The following is a 21,740-nucleotide window of genomic DNA, read 5'->3' as shown; positions in this document are numbered from 1 at the left end:
TTGCCGAGTAGCAGACAACGCGAGACAAGGAAGGAGGATGCTAAGTTCACCCAACCTGGATATGATGTGACGTCATTATGACGTATATACGCTTTAGTCGATTAACACACCTATCGACTTTTACGAACGTTCGAGATTCTAAACTGTCGTTAGCTAGTGGTTTGTTTCGATACGTGCGATTCTGAAAACAGCTCAGTGTGGCAGCGTATATGTATTTCGCCAACATAAAAGAGCTGGATACTAATAGAAATATTCGTGACCGTGGCCTTGAAAACTTCACGTAAAAAAATGAAGTCTTCTTATGTCCCGACCAGATTAGATTGTGTGATTGTTGTATTGGATGCTTACGCCGAAAATAACATTTTTTTATTATCAACATTTTAGTATGGTTTCATACAATTGGTCTTGTCATTACATATTAGATTGTAGCAGCATACTCTTGCCGACTTTTTTTCTTAATTTATATAGCTGAAAGAGAACTCATGCAAGTTTGTTAGCTAAGTAATTTATATGTCCATCCCAAGATAGTCTTTTATCAACCATAATTCCAAGTAATTTTACACTCGGACCGCAGACAAGTACCTTAGTGTCCAGTAATGACTGATGTGTAGAATTACTGAATTTCGAAATTAAAAAGAAAAATGTGAAGCATTGTTGAAGAAAAATCGTCAACCGGAGATGAAATACGAGGGGAAGTGGATTTCTCAATGTAATCTTAACCAAAGGTTAGTGTCTAGTACTGATTGACGTATGAAATGATTGAATGCAGTGTCAAAGCATTCCATGGTGGTATGATACTGTCAAAGCATTCCATGGTGGTAAGGTTTCCTCTCATTAGTCTCTCGAATGCTGAACACATAATTAGAGACGAGCAAACGAAAAACAACGCACAGGACACAAACACAGTACAATACACGATTTAAACGCAAGGAACGCAAAACACATTTAGACGAATGGCGCAGAGCACAGCACTACCCTGTCACAATCTCTCGAAAGTTCACAAAGGTCGAATAGTCGATATACGGTTTCTATCGTTTTCGATGTAGCGTGTATACGTCATAATGACGTCACATCGTATCCAAGTCCGGTGAACTTAGCATCCTCCGACAAGGAAGCGTGCGCCTTTGTCCTCCGCACATCTACAGCGTCCGTGTCGTGGCTCTGTGGCGACTTGCAATACAGGTGAGATATTGCGGGAGCTTCGTTTCCTCACATACTGGGAGCAAACTCCCGGTAACTCCACTGCAGTTATTTAGTTTTTCGTACTATTATTAAGCATTAACAATGAACGATAATGAGCTGATACTGAAACCGTGAGTCGCTTCTCAATCATTTCCGTTTCGCCAGTCTTTGCATATATGTAACTCCGTACATTCTACAGATACAAAATGCTCGTATGTCCAGTCATTCAGTTCGAATTGACACAATTACGGCACAGCCCAAATAGGCCGTAGTCATAATTTATGTCAACATAAAAAAAATATTTTTTTTAGAAAATTGAAGGATTTTAATGCTTTCCTCAGGTCACTGATCGTCGAAATGTTGTCCTCTTGGCGAAAACTATGCCGTTACGTTATGACAATGTGCAGCTGCAGCTCCTCTTAAAACGGCAGAAACCATTCATAATGAGATAACGCTTCCAAGATTTTCGCTGGTCAATATTAAGTACTATATGTTCGCCAAGCTACAGAATTTCAAAAACGCAGTCACTCCGGGAGTGGAGTGGAGGAAACGAAATAATTCCGGTAATTTCCAAGAATGATTGCCTATCGAAGTCTAGGGGTCCAACCATACATATCGAGCGTGCGATCGTAAATCGATCATGCGACTCTGGTGGCGGGCGTTATGAGCAAGGAGGTATGTAAACTACATAGAGTGGCTATCCGTGAGGTAACAGCACTCCCAGCGGCAGCAAAAAGCAACACCGGCCGCCATTTTTTGAAACGTGTACATGTCAGTACATTTACATTTGGTGTATAGTACTGGCGTTGGAAAATCACTGTTTTCCGGACCGAGCGCGGTGGCGCAGTGGTTAGACACTGGACTCGCATTCGGGAGGACGACGGTTCAATCCCACGTCCGGCCATCCTGATTTAGGTTTTCCGTGATTTCCCTAAATCGCTCCAGGCAAATGCCGGGATGGTTCCTTTCAAAGGGCACGGCCGACTTCCTTCCCCGTCCGTCCCTAATCCGATGAGACCAATGACCTCGCTGTCTGGTCTCCTTCCCCAAACAACCAACCAACCAACTGTTTTCCGGTTGTAATTTGTTTTATAAGTCTTATTGACCGATCGCGAATCATGCCCAGCGTATGTGCAGCGTACAATTGCGCTAATAGAAGTGGTAAAACAACTGGAATATCGTATTTTAGGTAAGTATCTAAACGCGTGTTGTCTTGTGCATCATTTTCGTGTTTAAGCTGTATACAAAATGTAAATAAGCTGCTGTATACACGTCTCTTTATTTTTAGATTTCCTCTGAAAAAGAAAGAGCTGTTAAGTCGGTGGGTAGCCAATATGAGGCGCGATAAGTGGCAGCCAACTCAATATAGCTACTTTTGTGGCGGCCTTCGTAGCGACAACACTTCGCTGTAGAAACGGCCTACGAAGTCACCGCCACACTTTTAATAGCGGGCCGACCGGTCCGCTGGAACAGTGAACAGAAAGATGAAAACCCAAACACTCAGATTAAATGAAAGTCGGTACTTATCTTTATTAACGACGACACAGAACACAGTGGTGAACATGGTCTACAGAAATCTGTCTAGTTCGAGTCGGAGCGGCTTGGTCAGCGTCGGCTGACGACAAACAACAACTCTGCTGCGATGAACACACAACTGACTAGCAGGTACACAATTCGGTGGCGAGTATACAACTGAGCGGCGAATACAGAACTGCCCTAGCGCTCGCGACTCCAGCGCTTAAGAAGCCATAAGCCAGCGGTGGCGCGCGCAGACTTGCGGCGATTTCCTGTATCGCTGGCGCTGCTTATGCGGACGGCGTCCGGACTTTGATGCTGCCAACCTTTTTGGCAGCGGGCTCGGTTGGCATTACTGGCTAGGATATAACAGCTACATATGCTCGTTTCACTTTGAAGATAAATACATGTATAGTACAAACGAGAAAAGCCGACTTCTGGCAAACGCAGTACCGACAATATTTACGTTTCCTGACCATCTGCAGAAAACAACTGTAGTATAGAGACAACCAAGGAAACGGCTTGTCAGTGAAGAATCAGCTTCCTTATCAAATGAACCAGGTAAAATAGTTTCCCTGTTATTCATTTGCTATATGGTTTATGTGTGAATTTTACTATTAATCTATGTTTAAAGAAAAATAAAGCTTAATGATGATACTTCATTTTTGTAGGTGAAAGAGTGAATCAGAATGATCATACAGATCATTCTTATTGTTTGCCTAGCCCCAAAAAATTGAAACAGAACGATGAGGCACTACAGAAAAGGACCGAGAAGCTGAGGAAGCAAGCGAAACATGCAAGGCAAAACGTTTCAAGAAAGAAGAAACAAATTGTGACATATAAAACAGTGGTTGTAGGCCTGAATAAGAGACTTCAAGACTGTTCTTCTGAAGTGATAGGATGTGACAAAAATAGTGATATTCTGAAGCACTTTTTGCAATGCAAAACAAATGTTAAATTCCTGAATATCCTAAAGAAATAAAACAGTTTGCCCTTACACTCAATTTTTATTTCTCCAAAGCTTATAATTATTTGAGGAAGTTTGTTAAATTACCCCATCCTCAAACACTCCGCAGGTGGGCAACTACAGTAATTGGAAGTCCTGGATTTACAGAAGAAAGCTTAAAAAAATTAGCAGTTGAGGTTCAACGTAGTTCAGGACCTATTTTAGCTGCACTTATGTTCAATGAGGTGGCTCTTAAAAAAAAGTTAATATGGGATGGTAATAAGGTCTGGAGTTATGTTGACTTAGGGCAAGGATGTGAGGCAAGTGATGATAGCCAAATAGCGAAAGATGCACTAGTGTTTATGGTCACTGGGATTAATAAGAGTTGGAAAATTCCTGTTGCCCATTGTTTTCTTAAGGAGTTAACAGCAAGTTTGAAACTTAATTTACTGCAGCAGTAACTCCGTAAATTGGAGGAAACTGATGGAAAACAGTTTTCATTGCAATAAAATGCATCAAAAATAGATTTTATACTGCTCCAAAAGGTGTATTCAAATTGTTAACAGTGGCAGAAAAGGTTCTCAGGGACTGTCAAACCTTAATATGGAAGAAGAACTTTCTTCTGTAGTTGTGTGTGGAATTGTTCAGAATGTTGGGTGACAGGCCGAATTTATTTACTCGATTTTGACCATCTAATGGTGCCAGCTGAACTTGGAGAAGAGTCACATTACTCTTTTCTAATCAGGATGCTGTTAAAATAGTATCTTAATTGTAGGTTACACCATTTGTGCAAAAACCAGGCCAATGGAAGAAAGAGGAAAACATATTCGGCAAATATATACAAACTTATATTGTTTAAGGGACAATGAAAGGTCCTGCGCTGTCAATTGATCGTTTTTCGACCTACTGAACTATTTAAAATTGTTTTTGACCTAATCTATATGGCACTGCAGCGAAATGAACTGCAACATTTCGAAATAAACTTTTCAATTAATCGATGTCAGAAGTGTGTTTCATTTCTTTTAGCCTTCATCACTATATGTTTTACAGTAGAGAAATCAGATTGTCAGTGCAGATTGGCTTTTTTTTATACCATGCGTAGTAAACAATAACAACATTCAGTACTAGCAGACGACGTGTAGGCTGCACCTTGACGTTACAAGACATGGCGGCTCAGCTTCAAAGATGGCGGTGCCATAGCCAGTCTATGTTGTTTATATAGGTCGTTGGTTATGAGTATACTTACGTGTGTCACTACTGTAACAATAAAAGAAAAGCGTTACAAAGACACTTGTCACTGCAAAGGAGAAGGAGACGACTCGTCGTCGGTGTTGTCGTCATGTGAAAGTCCATTACAGTGGTCTGGATGGATAATTTGGATGAGTCGAACCATGTATTCTTCCCGAAACTCGTTCGTTTTCCGCACTGTCCGCAATGAAAGTGTAACGGTATTTCAGCATCGAAACTGTTCTTACGAAGTTTTACACACTTTGCACCAACACAGTTTACACAGTCCCTTTTTTCCTCGTCTGGTAGTACCCCATATTTGCGACAAACGTCGAACAATTTTCTACACTGGATAAACATGGGATTAGATTCTTCCATGTGAAACAATCCGCCGAAGAAACGTCAAGTACACCAGACATCCAACTCACTAACGACATAAATCGTCTGGGTTTCCCTAGCAACTCATGAATAATTCGCGCAGGCACGTAATTTAGAGCAACTAAGGGAACGATGCAAAACAGATAAAAATCACGATCACAAATAATTGATCAGAACGCCCACCAGAGGAGTCGCATGATCGCTTTACGATAGTACGCTCGATATCTATCGTCTCGACTTTCGATAGGCAATCATTCTTGGAAATTACCATAATTCCTTACCGAATAACATGCAGACCACTGTACAACTTTTTTATTAATCAGTAATATTTTAATGCTACCTCTTTATAGTAAGTGGCCCCGCCTGCTAGGTCCTTAACGGAGACAGTACAATTTGTATTGGAGTTGTACAAATTATTCTGCTGTCATGTGGGTACAATGTAAATAAACGCCACCCTGGTGGTTTTTGGCATTGGCCGGTAACACGAGGAAAAGAAAAAACCAATCGAGGTACAATTCTACTTTAAGCCTGAATAACCCTGAGCCATTTTCAATCAAAAGGAGAATTTGTGCATATTATTCTGCTGTCCTGTGGATCCAATACAGATAAATGTGATTACTACCTACATACACATCTTTCATACCAGTGGTTTTTAACATTGGTCGATAACATGAGGAAAGGAGAACGCCAATTAAAGTCATAATTCTATTTTCAGCCTGAATAACCCAGAGTCATCAGGCGTTCCCAGTCACAAGGAGAAACTCAGCGAATGGTAAATGAGATTTTTGGTTTGATGACGAATGGCTCTAAAATATACTTACTACTGGTAAATATCCATGACGTGACTTTCCTTAAACTAATGCTGTATACATACGTCTCCATACCAGACAAAAGAAAGACTAACACTATCCTTTGCTCAACCTATCTTTGGCACAGAAACGGATGAAATATGCTGCTATAAAAATTTTCGACAGATGAAGTAAGGTGTCTGACAGACAGCAATAATAGCTTCAAAAATAAATTTAAATCATATCTCCTTGACAACTCCTTCTATACCGGTACCATAGATGAATTCTTGAATAGGAATAAATAAATCTATAAATATAGTATATGCATTTTGTTTCATTTAAGGGAATGGGGTAAATAATAGAAATATTAATCTTTAACTCTGTATTGTAACCTAACCTAACCTAACCTAACCTGTAACTTACCAAACGAAAGCGCTGGCATGTTGATAGACACACAAACATACACACAAAATTCAAGCTTTCGCAACCAACGGTTGCTTCATCAGGAAAGAAGGAAGGAGAGGGAAAGACGAAAGGATGTGGGTTTTAAGGGAGAGGGTAAAATATATATATATATATATATATATATATATATATATATATATATATATATATATATATATATATATATATATATATATGCCAGCGCTTTTGTTTGGTAATACAAAATTGTTGAGGCTTTCGTGGCCACTTGTTGACAAACTGCCTATTGGCTTCTGTCTCGGGTTCTTCGGCCGATGTTCATCTAATGATTTTTCTGACGTTTCGCCAGCACGAGTGGCTGGCATTGTCAAAGCTTCACCCTCCATTGCCGGTGGTGAACTGGAGCCGAGCTCGCGGCCGCAGACTATATGTACCTGGCGCGCCAACGTCCGAGGGCTCCTACGCGGTCATTTCCGGTGCGGTTCTCCTCTTGCTACCTGCGACGGTCGTTCGCTGCAGTATGGGAAGCCAGGATCCGTTTACCTTAAGGCTTTCCTCTTTCTTGTTCAAACTGTTCGCGTGTTTCTGTATTTCTACAGCTTCTCTGAACAAGCGCGTGTGATAGTGGTTCTCTACAGCCAGAACTTCCGTGTCGGCGAATTTTATTACGTGGTCGGTCTCATTCAGTGCGTGTTCTGCCATGGCCGATTTCTCCACCTGCCCCAACCAGCAATGTCGCTTATGCTCCTTGATCCTGGTGTTAATGGATCGTCCAGTCATTCCGACATAAACTTTTCCGCATGTGCATGGTATGCGGTATATTCCCGACATTGCAAGTGGGTCTCTTTTCTCCTTCGCCGATCTAAGACACTCTTTGATCTTCCTTGTCGGTTTAAAAATCGTCTTTACGCCATGTTTGCTCAATATACGGCCGATTCTGTCCGTCACTCTGGGAATGTATGGCAGAAAGGCCGTACTCGACATTTCTTTTTCTGGTTCCTTACTTCGCCGAGTGTTTGGCTCAGTTACACTTCTAATATAATTTGTGGAGTACCCATTGCTCCTCAGGACAGTTTCCAGGTGTTGCATTTCTCGTTTGAGGTGTTGCGGCTCACATATTCGTCCTGCTCTCGTTACGAGCGTACTAATCATGCCTCTTTTCTGGCTCGGGTGGTGGTTTGACAGTTTGTGCAGGTATCGGTCCGTGTGAGTCGGTTTTCGATACACGCTGTGTCCCAGGTTTTCGCCGTCTCTTGTGACCAGCACATCTAGAAATGGCAGTTTCTTGTCCTTTTCTACTTCCATGGTAAATGTTATGTTGGCATGGAGGCTGTTCAAGTGTCTTAGGAAGTCACCGAGCTGTTCTTCACCATGGCTCCACACCACGAAAGTATCATCGACGTACCTGTACCACACCTTAGGTTTGCAAGTCGCCGAGTCCAGTGCCTGTGCTTCGAATTGTTCCATGAAGAAGTTGGCCACCACTGGACTGAGAGGACTACCCATGGCGACGCCTTCCAGCTGTTCGTAGAAGTCGCCATTCCACGTGAAATAGCTCGTGGTGAGACATGCATGGAAGAGCTTTCTGATGTCTAGCGGGAAAATGGAACCGATGTGCTCCAGAGCATCACTGAGTGGCACTTTCGTAAATAACGAAACAACATCAAAGCTGACCAGGATGTCGTTTAACTGAAACTTGCACCAAACGACATCCTGGTCAGTACCTGTTACTGAGTTAAAAGCCCACATGGATAATAGATTTCACATACATCTGAATTGCTATTTTATTAAGTTTATGCAACATAACTAAAGTTTCAGTTGTAACTAATATTGGCAAATTTTATATGTTCAGCACGACACTGAATTTTCAGTTTGCCATTTTTTACTTTGTTTCAAGACCTGTGTAAAATAGTATGTCAGAAATTACTCCAAACCATCATAAATCATTAGTCATGGTCTCTAGTTTCACAATTAGTGGGAACATCACAAATTGTGACAGAAAAATTACCTTAAAAACAGGGAAGCTTTGCAAATTGTGTTAAAACAACTGGAAATCACTACAGACAATGAGAAACAAGATTACCAATTTAAACTATGAAAACTTTCCGTTAAAAATATATGTACATATAAATCTTCAAAATATTAAAATGGCCAACTTTAAATTCACACTTCACTCTTCAATGAAAATCCTGAAATTTACATATAAAAGAGAAATGTTCTCAAAACTTCATTGTAGAGGTGGGCAATTATGTACATCATGTCTACCACACTGAGTAAAGCTTTATGAGACATGTTTAGAAAAACTGAATTCTGCCCAAACAGTCCATGAAGGCCCAACGGTACCAACCTCAGCCCACAGGCATCACTACATGCAGATGTGGAGCAGCATGTGGCCAGCACACCACTCTCCTGGCCATATGTCAGTTTACAAGACCAGGGCCACTACTTCTCAATCAAGTAGCTCCTCAGTTTGCCAGATTGCACCCCACTTGCCAACAGTGCTCGGCAGACTGGATGGTCACCCATCCAAGTGCTAGTCCAGCCCAACAGTGCTTCACTTCAGTGATCTGACAGGTACCATTGTTACCACTGCAGCAAGGCAGTTGGCCATCAGACATCTTTGGGAAATAAAAATTATTACCTTCCAGCTGTTTCATAATATGAATTCACAAAGATCTGTTTGACGCTCTTGTCTTCCTTGTCAATGCTTTGTGAAGTCTGGTGCCCAGGTCCCAGGTGAGTTTGAATGGAGGCAATTTTCAATGGTTTGGTTGATTTTCCACGGCTTGCTTCCCTACTAACCACTGCAGAGGCAACGAGTTGTGGTGTAACATTGTTACACATTAAGTTTGATACATGCAGCCCCTCAGTTTGGTCCTTGTGTATCTCAGCATGTGAGAAAATTGCAATTGCTAGAACACAATTTACCAAAGTAACTGATGTACACTGTGGCATATGTAAAAAATCATGTTACAAATAGGAAGTAATGAATGGAATGACTGATAGATTAAACTCAAGCAGACTTGTTAACAAAGTCAATCAGTCTGAATATTGATGTACATCATTTTAATAAAATGTTGCATTCAGAATGATATACATGGTTCCTTTCAAATATTTTGAGGAGGGGAGGGAGGGTGGAAGAGTTAATTTTTCTGTGCTTTAATGGAATATGCAGTTATTTCCTGCACATATATAGTAATGTGTGTGATATGACTACTTTATTCTGCCCCAACAGATACACAGCAAATCTGCCAACAAGATAATCATACAAAAATTCATTCAGAAAAGTAAATATACTATCTGTTTCTGCTCAGTGCACAATGGTAATCATGTAGTTTGAATTACCACCCTGAAAAAGATCAAGCTGCAAATTTGAAGCCTTGTGATTGTGTTAGTTGTTTTCTGCATATTCAGCCTTGAATATAACACATTTTTCCCAACAATGGGTGGCTTGATAGAGCTCTTTGTTACAGAAGTCTATATTTTGGCTGTTCAAGAAACATTTCCCATGAGTATCAGCTCTTCATCACTCTGGCAACGTCTTCCATGCAACAGATTCTTCATCTGAGGAAAAAGGAAGCAGGCAGTGGATACCATATCAGGAGACACTAGGGAGTGAGGCAAATTTGATAGCCCAAAGAAGCAGCTTGTGTGACTGCTTCTGATGCAGAATCTGTTGGGACACTGCAGTGGAGCAAAAACATCCCATTGGACAGTTTTTGCTTCATTGTGGTAGCCACCCATAATCTCATCAGGAGATTTTTGGTTGTTCATTTATGACCTTACATGCCTATTAAGCGGAAGAGGCATTCAGTATCGTTACTGGGTTCGGACACTGATATAAAAATGAACACACCAATAGTGGTCGTTCAAAATTGTGTGGTTTCATGACCACATTGTGGGTCACCAGCATTACTATTCGCAAACTGTGACAGCTTGTTTTAGGTTATTCTCTTGGGTGTTGCTATTCAGGTTTTGTTTGCTATTGATGTTCTTTTGTCTTCATGTTTCACTTCCACTCTGTTTGTCCTCTTGGATTTGCGCATTGCCAGCCATTGTCCACTCACTACTTTTTCATTTCTTAGCATATTGCTGAGAAACCATGTTGTGTCGCTCCCCCACTGGGATAGCACATTGTACAGTTAGCTGAACAACAAACACTGAAGATGCACTTGAGACCATTGTTTTACAGTGTGGAAAATAAACTAAATATACAAACTTTTGTTGGATTGAACTGTTGTGATGAAATCATCAAGTTAGTTTACCCCCTGGGGAATGTTGGTCATTAGTTCCTCTGTATGGTATAATGTTCCTTGCCTTGTATCCTTTCCAGTTTATTAGCTCTTATATCTTCTTATTGGATTTATTTCATCTTCTTGAAGATGGTGCTGCACATAATGGACACTATAAAATCTGCATTAAAAGATTTATTATTGAAATAAAAAATTTAGAATTTATAGTTGTATAATTTCTTTAGTTGTGCATATAGCAATGTGTAGTATTAACATCTCATCAGAACATTTTGCTAATTGTCTTAAGAGGTGTATGAAATTAAATGAGGGTCCTTTCAATTTCTTATTTTTGATCTCATTGATGACAGCTGATGAAGATGAGAGCAGTAGCAAATTTGCCTGCTGAGAGAGAACATCCTCGATCTTCAAATAATATAAATATAACAAAAATAGCCATTATTTCACACTGGGTGACATAAGAACATTTGTTTATTCTTAACTGTGACTTGACATTTTTGACAGTGACATAATTTTAAGACAGTTAAAATGCATACCAGAGATCAAGCACAAATGAGATTAACTGTCTTGTCATTATACCTCATCTTATGCAAAATGGCATACATCAAATACATGTAAACAAGTGGAGTGCTATACAGTGCTGTCTTCTGTGCAGAAGAAAGTACAAGCTGCAACCCACTGCCTGACATGTGGCTTTGTTTATGACAGAGAGAGACATCGATATCTAGTTGAAACTGCACTTCCATATTTTGCATTGTTAATAAAGATATTAGTTCAATAATTGACATGAACTATGGTACATATTTCAGACTGCTAGTGTGACAAGAGACATGCCTTTTTCCTGGGATCAGTGTTAAACACAATGGGGCTTTTTAACTGGGTTTGTGGCAGCAAAAAAATGCTCCATTACTACCAGTATGCAGACAGCTGTTTCATGAATATGGAAACAATCTACACATGAGTTAGCTGGCCTACAAAAAAAATTATGAATAATTGTAATTATAAGTATATCTTTCAATGAAGATTTTTTCATTTTTAATCATCAAGCCTGAACCTCTGTATCTGAAGGCCTTGGCAGTTTGACAATAGCTGCAAGCTCTTCTGTATCCCTGTCTGCCAAATAAATAAAATACACAACAATCTCAGTTTCAGCAACACAAGTGAACAAGTAGACACTGACAGGAACGTTACATTAAGGATGTGTGATAGTCACTGAGACCTGCAAGGTCATTGGCAGTAATCAGAAAGCAACTGATTACTCATGGAGACACCAATCAGGAAATTAATATATCCCCCATGTGCACAAACATGCTTACTGCTTTGAACATGTTAAAATTCAGGCCAATTCCAATATCTGACATGGATTATGAATAACACCAAAGAAAATAAATATTAATAAACACCTAAAATAAAGGAAACATTTATTGGAAACTTAATTCATAGACTAATGATGTAATGTGTGCTGACATTTTGTAATAGAATGAATGCAAAAGATAGCAGCTACCCACTGTGAGGACAAGTTGATCATTGTTTCCCTCATCCTCACATGATATGGCTCCCCCTCACTCTGTGGGCTGAGTGACAATGTGCTTTCTATCTTCCCCAATCTACCCCTGTCTTCTCCCTTGAGAATGGAACTGACTGTTCTGATAGCTAGAAAGCTAGAAATAGGTTTCAGAATTTTGTCTCCTGAAGATAGGTATTAGCCAGTCAGTTCATTCCTTTGAAGCTTGAATAGTTGCTATTTTTCAGTGCATATATTTAAAAGAATGAAGGGTTTATTTATAAATAAAATCTGGTATGAAGGTCTCTCACACTTTTTCAAAATCAAAACCAGCCAAGGCCTCACAAGAGAGGTTGTTTTGGTGTTTTTATTGTGTTAAAACATTATATTCTGTCACACCAAGATTAGCTACTATTTATTTTGCAATGAACTTGAATTAACTTCCTATACTTTGGTAATTTAGAAATATGTGTTATACTCACAGTTGATAAATGAGGCCAAAGTAATTTTATAACAGGAAAGAAAAGTATGCCCACAGATTACTACTGTTCAGGCACTTTCAGACATTTACAGCCTTTAGAGCCCTTGTCGTAATATCCTAGATGTGTGGAACCCAGGAAATAGTCTCAATGAGGATGGAGTTCATGTAATTTAATGATTTCTTCAAACCACAGACTGTGCCTCTCATTCTTAATTCATATTGATTAAAAATCTGACACATACATTTAAAACTGACATGTACAAAAGTGTTTGGGAAAAGTTTGAAATCCATGGCATTTCCACCATAGTTTCAGCTTTCTTAAAGTCATATGTAGTTGAAAAGTAGTTTAGCAGATTATAAGGTGAGCAAAAAACTGAAAAATCACTCATAAGTTGGGAACACTGGACAGTTCTCCTGGCTGTAGACACTACAGTGTTAATAGAAACTGCAAAAAGTGTTAACACTTCAATACATCCTTGAGGGACACCACTTTCCTGAATATGTAGCTGTGCAGGAGAACTGCTAAATGTAAACCTACAAGATTGTTTTGAAACCTAGGACCAAATTATAATGAAAAGCTCACCTCAGACACAATATTCACACTATAATGTAATTGGATAGATAAAAAAAAAATTACTTACCACGTGGCGGCAAGAGAAAACACACACACACACACACACACACACACACACACACACACACAAAGGTTAACTTATGGAAGAGCCAGTGGCACCTTTCAGCAGAAAAGTTGCACTTGCCACTGATTGGTGAGTAGATTTTTTTTATCTATCAAAATTTCATTATATTGACAAAAATTGATTATTTTCCTTACAATATTCACACTGTTGGATGGTATCAAAATTTCATTATATTGACAAAATTGATTATTTTCCTTACAATATTCACACTGTTGGATGGTATTATATTATCGAGTGTTATGATAGACCTTTTCAGTGTCAAAATTTTCCAACTCCTGAAGAATTACAGTATTGAGTGTACATTACAGTATTGAGTGTAGAGCGATACCACCTGAAAGGATGCTGGTGGTTATTGAAAAGCTTTCTGGATGTATGGTACACACTGCATGAATTGTGTCTCATTCATTTCATGTCTTTCTTGTACAGCTGTTAACTACAATAACTACTTGGGTTACTGTTTGTTGTTGAAATCTTTGTACCAATGCCTCATGCTCAACAGTTCAGTTTATTTGTGTACGAAATATTGAAACCGGTTCTGTGACCACTACAGTGAATGTGCAGTCAGCCCAAGTCCTTTTAGGTGAGAGTCCAGTCAGTACACATTTGGGCCAGCCACAATCAGATACCTCTCCACTAGGTGTCAATTCACTGTGTCCATCAAATAAAATCTGGCATGAATCACTTCCTGAAGTTGTACTAAACTTAGAGCCTAGCTTTCCTGTTCGCAGGTTATACCTAATTGACCTCTTGTCCATGGTTGTGTCCATCTCTCACTATCCTACACTTGTTGGTAGCTTGCAAATACTCCTGGTGCACCTCTGTTCTGAGGTTGCATTGTAACAGACAGATGCACTTATCATAGTACACGATACATTGGTCTAGTATACAACACAGTATAGTTCAATTCCATTATGTGCATACGTGTATGGTCATACATTTATTTTCAACTTTCATTGCTTACTATTAATGATTTAATGCATTACATAGAAATTACTTTAGCAGAATCTTTGTCTAATATTTATAAAATGGTTTGTATAATTGTTTGTAACATAAACAGCTGTCTTTAGTACAAATTACAATGGAGGAGTTTGTATAAAACAATATGAATTACAATAAGGAACTATCACAATTGGAGGCAAGTGAAATTACAATTCAATTGTGTATAAAATTATAATTTTATAATATTAATTGCTGAAAATACTCATGTTGTGATTGTTAGAACAAAAAGTGTTTGCATTTGATAAAACTAACCATAAGATCTAAGTTTATGTTTTACCCTGTGCATAATATTATGCTTAAATACTTTTATACATGTCTTTTCTCTTTTTCAATTGCAAATTAATTAAAATTTTATACCTAATAATGCCTAAGACTGCTGACATTGTTATAATGATATATATGTAATGGCAGCTGTGATAGCAATGAACCAGTGGTTACTTTATGGGAATGTGTGGTTGACAAATATTATAGTGAATTTTTTCATGGAATTTTACAGAAGTATTATATACGAGGAAGTAATATTTTGTTAAGATGCAGTTCAGAAAGTTTTTCATGAAGAAATTGTACAAGTGGTCTACATATGGAGTTGGATTTTGACTTCTTATTGGGAGAAAAATTTGTTACCCAGGATTGTAAGTTTAGATGCCAGCACATTCCAACAGCAAAAACTCAAGAATTATTCAGCAGTCAGAAATGGGGTACAATTTTCAATGAATAGCTACACCAGCTAAATACAACTACCGGTAATGAATATAGCACTATCAGTCCTAACAATCAGTAATAAGAATTGCAAATATGCTTCATTCACAATCTGAAGCACACAAAATCATTAAGCTGGAAAGCCTAGCTGAAAACAGAGGAAGGGGAGTAGTAACATGTCTTTAAAAGAACCTGGGATCTACCTGGTCCAGGTGACAGTGCCTTGTAAGGGTCCCTTGCCGAGGTTATTGTGAGGACTGCAATGATCATCAAGGCAGTGTGGGATCAAGAGCTCCCTACATGTCATAATGAGTGGAAGCAGCAGCCCTCTCTGTTGGGTTCAATTAACAGCTGGAGTGTGCAGTTCTCATGGAACACCAGAATTATTCATAAGACAATCTAGCAAAGTGGCTGTATCAAAACATTTATGAGCAGACAAAGGAAAATGACATCAAAATGGAATAAGAGATACCCCTGAAATAATAACATGGAACACAAGAGGTGGACTAAGTTTTAAGGAGGCAGAATTCATTCAAATACTGTCAAAGACACTGGCCAACATCAGCATCATAACAGATACAGAGAGGTTCCAAGGATACAGGTCCTTCCACCATGATATAAAGCAGAGTTGAGTAAGAAAATGAAGCAACTGCAGGGGTAGCTTTAATAATTAATCAAAAACTGGAGAATAAAATAGATACATTTATATTAATGAAAAGATAATAATAGCTCATTTTAAGAGTGATTGGTGTTTACACTCTGAAAGAGGGTAGAGTTGAGAAAATGGATGTCTTCAATGAACAATTAGAACAATTAACCAATGAGCACAATAAAAGAGACCATCTTTTTATAGTCAAAGATCTGAATGCTAGAACTAGCAAAACACCCGTCCAACATGTACAGGGACTACATGGAGAGACACACATGAAAATGTCAAAAAGCATAGTGACTTCCCTGCTTTTAACTCCTTGTAGTTGAAAGGGGGAGGAGCAGAGAAGGTGAAAGACAGGCAGGTGCATTGGCAGAGACATTATGCAATGAGGGTGAGAATAGGGAGGAGGTGGTAGGAAAGAGGATGTAGAAAACACTGGGTGGAGGATTTGGGGACAGTAGGTTACCATATGTTTGGGATGGGATAATTGTGGGAGCAGAGAATGTGTCATAAGGATAACTCCGTTCTGCACAGCTCAGAAAAGCTGGTGGTGGATGGAAGAATCCAGATGACACAGGTTGTGACGCAGCCGTTGAAATCAAGCATGTTACATTCAGTTGCATGTTGTTCCACAGGGTGTCAACCATGCTCTTGGTCATAGTTTGGAGGTGGTCATTCATCCTGGTGGATAGTTGGTTAGTACTCATACCGGTATATGAGGTACATTTTTTTTACTTACATGTTTTTTTTATTCAGTATCTCCTTACAGTCCTTCAGTATAGTCTCCTCACTTTTCTACGATTGAATCCCCGTGTCCCAGAAGCTCTATTATTCCATCCAGGACACCACTTCTGTTCATCTATCAGGCAACAGTGGTAGAAAGCTCTTCCAGTGAAAGATAACTATATCCACACACAGATTTTATTTCTACTTTGGGAGCAAATCAAAGTCTGATGGACTCATGTCTGGACTGAGGGAGGATGCAACAACACTTCTCTTCTGTATTCTTGCAGTTTTTGGGCTATAACACTGCCAATTTGCAGACAAGCATTGTCATGGAGAATGAGTGGTCTAGTTTGCACATTTTTGTGTGCTGGTTTTGCATGAAGTTATTATAACACACTGCTGTGAAACTTCTTCAACATAGAACTCTATCTCTTATGATGATTCCTTGATTCATCAGCAGAAATCGTCACTTGCTTAAGCTTTGATTGAGCGCATCTGAATATTTTTGGACATGGAGAATCTGAAGCTCCCCACTCATTGGACTGTGATTTCAACTATGGTTCAAAGTCATGTTTCATCAATAGCAACAATTCAACACAATAATCCTTGACCTTCATGATCAAGTCATTGTCTGAACAAGGTTGTAATGTCCAGGCATTTCTGCTCCTTTTCAGTAATCAAACAGTGTGGGACCCATCTTGTAGAAATTTTTCTCTTCTTCAAATCAATTCTCATAATATGGAATATCGATGTTTTGGGCATTCCCATGGCTTCAGAGAGTTTCTTACATGCCTCATTGCAATCTTCTTCAAGAGCATCTACCACAAGTTTCACACTTCATTCATCTATTGGCATTTTTGGCCTTCCTGGTCTTGAATTATCATCTATGCTCATACGACTACCACAAAAATGATTAACCCAACTTGAAACTGTACTATGGTCCACTGTGAGCTCTCCATGAACTTCACTTAATGCACTGTAGATTTCTATCAGGTTTTTGCTATGTAAAGTTTCAATCTTGATGTACAATCCCTGGTCTTCAACAGTCACAATACCTAAGACCTCTGAAGGGTCCATTTTCACCTCTCATCAATTTTATGTTGCAGTACACAGCAAAAAAATAAAAACAAGTGCTTCTTCCCCAAACTCCAAACTACATCTGACATAATTTCCATTGTTATTGCATCAAATGATCCATAGTAATACTAATCTGTGCATTATTTATGAAATGTCCCTCTTAAAAACCTATGCAGCGATTACAGCAGAGCTGATATTTGAAATGGCTGCTGTCACAGGTTATCTGGCCTCTGCTGGGTAGGATAAGTCTTTGACTTATAGGAAGTGCTGGGTGGGTGGATTGGGCAGGTCTTGCACCTGGGTCTTCCGCAAGCATATGACCCCTGTGGCAAGGGGTTGAGATTGTAAGTGGCACAGGCTTGGACTAGGATGTTGTATAGGTTAGATCAATGACAGAACACCACTTTAAGAGGGGTGGGAAGGATCTTGGGTAGGATGTCCCTCATTTCAGGTCACGATGACGGGAATCAAATCCCTGACGAAGGATGTGGTTTAGTTGGTTCTGTCTTGGGTGGTATTGAGTGATGAAGGTGACACTCCTTTGTAGCTTGTTTCTGGACTTAGTGGGAGGATTGGTGGCAGGTGGGGAAATGGTATGAGTGATCTGTTTGCGAACTAGTTCTGTGAACCCTTTGGCGACAACCTCAGCGTACTGCACATGGGAGATCTTGTCACCGCAGACACGCCGACCCCAGGTGATCAGGCTGTGTGGGAGAGATTTTAGAATGGATGGGATAGAAACAGTCAAATTGCACGTAGTGTTGGTGGTTGATTGGTTTAATGTGGACACAGGTGTGGATGGGGCCATCAGAGAGGAGGAGGTCAACGTCCAGGAAGGCGGAACACTGGGTTGAGGAGGACCGGATGGAGCAGGCAGGAGAGAAGGTGTTGAGATTGTGAAGGAATGAGAATGTCATCAATGAACCTGAACCAGACCAGGAGTTTGGGATTTTGTGAGGCTAGGGAGGTTTCCTCTAGATAGCCAATAAACAGATTGGCATAGCAGGCCACCGTGCAGGTCACCAATGGCTGTGCCAAGGATTTGTTTGTATCCCTACCTTTCAAAGGAGTAGAAGTTGTGTGTTAGGATAAAATAAGTAAGGCATATGAGAAATGAGGTAGTAGGCTCGAAGTCTGAAGGACGCTGGGAAAGCAAGAGACAAGACCTTGGGCATAAGGGATGTTGGTGTATAGGGAAGTGATGTCAACAGTGGCATGTAGGGTTTTAGGAGGTAAAGGGGAGTGGATGTTGGAGAATTGGTGAAGGAAGTGGTTGTATGTTTCACGTGGGAGGCTAGATTTTGGGCAATTAATTGGAGGTGTTGGTTAATGAGGATCAAAATTCTTTCAGTTTGGGCAAAATAACCTGCTACAATGGAGCATCCAGGGTTGTTGTGTTTCTGGATTTTAGGTAGCATGTAGAAATTGGATGTGTGAGGTGTCATAAAGGTGAGGAGGGAAATAAATTCAGGGGAGAGGTCCTAGGAATGGCCTAAAGCTTTAAACTGATATTGGTTCAACGTGACTGTTTCATTCTGGTCCAAGCTGCCAGAGATGGCAGTCATGCAGCCTGAGGTGTGCTTGCTTGTGTGAATGTATGTGTGTTTTCATTTCTGAAGAAGGCTTTGGCCAAAATCTGTATGTTTGATATTCTTTTCGTTGTGCCTGTCTGCAACTCAACATGTCCTCTTTATGATGAATAGCAATCTATCCTTTCCTAATATTTTTGACATTCCAACCTGGAATTCCCATTGTTTGATTTTGACAACACAGGGTGTTAGATAGGTATTATGCATGTCTCCACCTCTATTCAACAGCTACATAGATAACCTATTCAGGGCTTGGAAACAAAATACCACATATGCCTTAAAGACCAACAGTGAGAATTCTTTTAATAATTCAAGAAAATGAAGATAATTTTCAAAGGGTCATTTATCACCTTAATTTACTGGCTTCTAAATATAACATTAAGTTGAGGTTGTGGTACTGATGGAAAATTGCCTATAAGACCTAAAGTTATAATAACATATAAACAAGCATCCCCTTTTAGATATCTCAGTTGTGACACAGGATGAAATTTCAACAATGAAACTGATAACAAGATTTTAAAATTTAACAGAATCTGTTGAACAGTTAGAAATATGTTACAAAATAAAGCCACAAAAGAGACACAGATCAAGTTTTACAAAGTCATGGCAGCACCTATAATGCTCTGTGGATCTGAAACCTGCAGTCTCTGCATTGATATTTATACACATAAGATTTCCTTTAAACCATATTTCAACAGACTCTGACTCATTTACTTTATGATGATTCAGAGTCCAAACTACCATAGGCATAGTTGACAAAAAATATAAAGTACCATTGTCTCTGTTGAATACCTCATTAAGTTGAAATATGTAGTAAGCAATCACATCTCTACTATTAAAACTCTCCAGACCCAGTTTATTTTTACAATCACCACAACATACCACAGCTGCAGTAATCCAGCCATTACCAAGTTGAGCCACATCATTCTTAGTAACTGTAAAATTCAGTACACATCCCACAAACAAAGATGAACTTTGCAAAACACCTTAGAAAGTTACAGTGGATGCTGTTTTCTCTGAAATATTATTAACATCTTTGTAATTTCTCCTTAAACATGGCATGCTCTGTGGGTCATTCAGTGCTGTTGCACACGTAGCTGCTTGACGACTGATGCCATCCTTACAGAACATTACTTATATATCCTCCCCCTTATTGCTTATCTTTAACCGCAACTTCCTGCCCCTGAAATGTATTAGGCTGGGGCTGTGCAACCAGAAGTGCAGCAAAGCTCTGACAATAGACAAGTAAAACTATTGGATTACCACAGCTGTAGTATATTGTGGTGATTATAAATATAAGCTGGGTCTGGAGAGTTTTAATATTGTTTAAAATTAATGAGGTGTTCATCAGAGACAATGGCACTTTGTAAATTAATTTTTTATTTATTTATTATTTTTTTTCTATGCGTTGGGTCAATAGGAAAGTACGATAGTAGCAGAAAAGTTTGTGGGATAAATGTTGCATGTTGGTTTTTTGTTGCTAGGTGGGGTCACATCAAACATGTGAAGGTCAACTTTGCTTTTTTAAATGGGATACTGTAGTTTGGGACTTATTTTCTGATAGTGGCTATTGAGACAAATCCAATGATGTTTACCAATAAGGTCTTTGAAGGTAAAAAGGTGACATGAACGTCCATTTACAAAAGGTGTTAGAAGTGATGACCATTGGTATCAATGCCATGCTGCAATATTCTTATCATGGATTGAGTGGTATTCCTTATCACTTCGACACTTATCGATGCGCATGCTCTGACAATTCTCTCTCATATATCATGCAAATAGTAAATATTCGTCGAATACAGCGCATCCATCTAGTGTGCCATTGACATGTAAACACCATTCAACAGTTTCACAATACAACACTAATAGGAACAGTAGGACTATTACTGTCAAATCAAGCAAATGTGAATGATGTATTCCTTCGAAGAACAAGTTGATATGCTACTCATGTACAGAGAATGCCAATGAAATTCAGTGAGAGCTAAAGACTTATACGCTGAAAGATATCCTCAACATACTCACACTACATGTCATACATTTAAATATGTGTATGATAAATTGAGAACAACTGGGTCTTTAACACATCAGAAATATATCCAGCAAAGGAAAGTTTCTTACAAGGAAATGGAAATTGGTACTCTTGCCACTGTGGTTTGAGATCCTTGTGTTAGTTCACATCAAATCACAAGGTAATATGGCATGAGCTAGAGTAGTGTTGTTCATCTTCTGCATCACCATAAATATCATCCTTACCGTATCAGTCTCCACCAAGAATTAACTGGTACGGATTGTATGCGTCACATTGAATTCTGACAATGGGCTCAACTTTAGATTCAGAGGGATGACACTTTATTAATTTTATTTTATTTACTGATGAGGCTACATTCACAAACAATGGAAATGGTAATTTGCATAACATGCATTGTTGGGCAACTGAAAATCCATGTTGGCTACGGCAAGCTGCACACTAAAAACTGTGGTTGGTGAATGTATGGTGTCAGATTCTGGAGACAGAATTATAGGCTCCTATTTCACTGAAGCAAACATTAATGGTAACAAGTACACCACATTCATCCAAGGAACATTAGATCTGTTACTAGAAGAAA

The sequence above is a fragment of the Schistocerca nitens genome, chromosome 4 (assembly GCF_023898315.1).
Source record: "Schistocerca nitens isolate TAMUIC-IGC-003100 chromosome 4, iqSchNite1.1, whole genome shotgun sequence".
NCBI classification, from domain to species: domain Eukaryota; kingdom Metazoa; phylum Arthropoda; class Insecta; order Orthoptera; family Acrididae; genus Schistocerca; species Schistocerca nitens.
The sequence above is the reverse complement of the archived record's forward strand: the minus strand, read 5'-3'. Positions refer to the sequence as shown.